The following is a 3,384-nucleotide window of genomic DNA, read 5'->3' on the forward strand; positions in this document are numbered from 1 at the left end:
GGGGTCCGGGATAATTGAAATTTTTTTTTTTTTTTTTTTTTTTTTCCTTTTTGACTCAAAAGATGTCAACTTTTTTTTTTTCCAGACTCACACTTCAAACATAGGGCCAAGTGCACTTTGTGTTGATTTTTCTCTGCTGACATTTAAAGTGCCGCCATATCAAGTTGCTGGAGTGGCCCGGTGCCTTCCGGTGGTGTTCTTGAGTGCTAAGCGGAATTGGATTAGCTCAGGAACATTGTCATGGCAAAGGTCAGCATCTTGTAATGATTTTTTTTACCACCCCGATGTTGATATTTGGCGCTATATTAAAATGCCGGGAGCTTGCATGCTTTCCCTCTGCTTGCGTGAGTTTTTCCCGTTTTTTTTCTTTCTATTTTTACTACCAAATTAAGCCATTTGAGAGAAAAAAAAAGTCATTTGAACCATGCAGTGAAAATCTAGCCTCAGTTGTCCCTAAGGTGTGAATGTGAGTGTGAATTGTTGTTTGTCTATATGTGCACTGTGATTGACTGGCTGTCAGTCCAGGGTGTGCCCTGCCTCTTTCCTGAAGTTAGCTGGGATAGGCTCCAGGACACCTACAACCGTAATGAGGACTAACGAGAAGAAAAAAAAAATATCGGTGGACATTCAATTAATTTATGAGCAATTTCTTTATTTCCCCCAGATTTTACCAACAAATCTGCATAAAAGCCATTCTTTTCCTCTGCCAAATTTCGGTTGTGTACAAAGACGCGTGATGTTTGCAGGACAAACGACGGTAAGGGTTGTCACAGCGGCATGGGCTCATACGGTCGCGCTAACTGCCGCTTAAATGTCAATTGTAGAGGGAGGGGAAAAAAACCCAACCCAATATTCTTGAATAGCTCCCAGAGGCAATCATGAGCGGGGGGAGATGTTTTCTCTGCTTACTCAGACGCTCAGCAAACAAAACGGGAATCTGATGTGATTTCAGTAATTTGGGACGCAGCGCATTATGCGTGCGTCTAAATATAGAGTGCACGCCAACGAGACACTTCCAATGAGGTACACCTTCGTAATGTAATGAGTTCCGATGCAAGAGCTGGATACAAAGATTCCGCCTTTGCAAAGATCTTAATGCAAGATTTTTACTGTCACTGTCAGAGTGGTGTTCGTTCATTCGCCATATGCTCATTATTTCGCTTGTGCAACCACACTGCATCGACGGAGACGTGCTTGTGACATTGTGGCTACACTTTTTTATATTTTTCCACTGTATTTAATCACAATGTATAGGTGTACCTAATGTTGCGGCCAGTGAAGGTATAATTTATACATAACAGCCATCACTATGTTCGACTTAGCAACTTGTGATGCTTACGCGTACCATATCTCCATAGTGGCCTCTGCTCTCGTCGACCCATCACCTTCATTAAATATGCTATTTATGTCTGGAAAGGAATGGTAAGATAATAAAATTTGTAACAAAAAAAAAAATTGCCCTTGCTTTGACATTTGACATCAGAACACTGCTAAGTATTCATTCTGATACATTTATTATAATTATCATACACTAATAAAACAGAGACTACAATGAGTGAATGCAAATGATTAGAATAATATGTAAATGAATACCGCACTATTAAATGTTATATGAATTAACTTCTAAAAAGACAATCTCCAAAAAATGTCCACTACTCTTTGCCCTTAGCTAAATAAAAGCCCCTTGATCGACAGTGTTTGACAAACTATTGTGTGTGTGTGTGTGTGTGTGTGTGTGTGTGTGTGTGTGTGTGTGTGTGTGTGTGTGTGTGTGTTGGGTGGGGGTGTGTCGCCGTCACTTTTTTTTAGCGATTATACCAAACACAATTGAACAAAGGCAACACAGTAGGCGGCCTCGGATTCATCTGAAAGCGTCCTCCCTCACACATCTCTTGCGTTCTTTTCATCCTACTTCTTCACTTCTTCTGATCTCTCAATGAGCTTGATGTCGCGATGACACCCGCGCCCAGAAAATGAGAGTCGGGGTTGGGCGAACGGAGTTGAAACGAGTTAGTGATTAGTGGGAAGCTGAGGAGGAGGATGTTGAAAGAACCCCTCTGAAATCTTTGCCATGACTCATTCGCCAGCACTCACACGGTGACACACACACATTCACAGAGGAGGGGGTTGCCGTCCCCCCAAATTCCTGATGTGATGCAAGATCACAGTCGAACTCTCTCCGTCTTTGCTTATGACTTCCTGCCGCTTCATCAGCTTCCACCATCTGCTGGTGGGACTGTGTAGGCTCGGCAGTGAGATGACATCTCGTGAGTGGGCCGCATCTTGCGGTGTGACTGACCTGTTTTGCGAACGGATACTAAACCCGTCTTGTTTTTTCGTTGTAAACTAGCCACCTTTCACATGGGGCCACTGAAGCCACAATCACAAAACCTATCCCATTGGGCCCTTGTGAAAATGTGTATTCCCTTGCTCAAGTCAAGTCTGTTTTATTTATCAAGAGCCAGTTCACACCTCAAGTTATCGCCAGCCACTTGACGTCTGTGCATGTGGCTAAAAAGCCAAGTGTAGAGAGTCTCTGTCGCCGAAATGCACAAGCGCGTTCATCACAAGACTTTATGATTCCGGATACGAAGCCCCATCCAGCCAGCCATCCATCCGTAAGGCAAGCCGTACCAGTATAGTCTAGATTGTTTGAAAGAAATCCTTACCTATTTTATAATTCTATATTTAGCTGTGACAGGAGCGATCGTCGTCCAGAGCCTCTCAAATATCCAGTCTCGTCTTTTCCAGGGCGAAAGGCTTCTTCCTTGCCAATCCTGTTAAATTGTTTGTGTTTCAAAAGAATACAGTATACCATATGAGGCGCTTCTTGCACATCATTGTCGGTACAGTCCAATAACTGAGGACCCCCCAGGATAGAAGTTGGAAAGGCGCTGCTGCACTTCTGGAATCGCAGACACCTGTTACTTGGGGAAGGGAGAAAAGGAACATTTGAATGTCGTGGCTGTGTCGGAAACAACCCAAGACAGCGTCACAGCTGTCCTTCACTTGCCATGGAATAAAGTTCTGACGATTCTCCGCTTGAAGGGGGAGCAGCAAGTAGGCAGAGAAGAGAAAATGTCCTGTGCCCCTCCTTGTTCCTGCTTGCTGATTTTTTTTTCTTTTTACTGTCCTCTTGTTAATGAAGGCTACCTGCTGAACAAGTCCGGCCTTCCTGACTCAGCAGGAGGAACCGAGAAGTCAATTCCTTGCCTTTTTTTGTATTTGAGAGAGTCGGGTTTGTCACCTCAACGTGACGGTCGTGCCTCTGTCTCACTTTGAGTCTCTGCTTGGGGCGGCACTCAGTGGAACTGAGGAGAGAACACAACATCCATACGTTGGTTCTTGGAAATGCTTATCTTGTTCAGTGGCAGGAACCCCCCC

The 3,384-nt window shown here is 44.1% G+C and overlaps 1 protein-coding gene across 6 annotated transcripts in view; it reads left to right on the forward strand.

The window, feature by feature from the left end:
* The window catches only part of ccser2a (coiled-coil serine-rich protein 2a), a 31,187-nt gene that overhangs the window by 20,705 nt on the left and 7,098 nt on the right, over positions 1-3,384 (forward strand). The gene's annotated exons all lie outside the window — the stretch shown is intronic.

The sequence above is a fragment of the Hippocampus comes genome, unplaced genomic scaffold, assembly GCF_001891065.2.
Source record: "Hippocampus comes isolate QL1 unplaced genomic scaffold, H_comes_QL1_v1.1 scaffold39, whole genome shotgun sequence".
NCBI classification, from domain to species: Eukaryota; Metazoa; Chordata; class Actinopteri; order Syngnathiformes; family Syngnathidae; genus Hippocampus; species Hippocampus comes.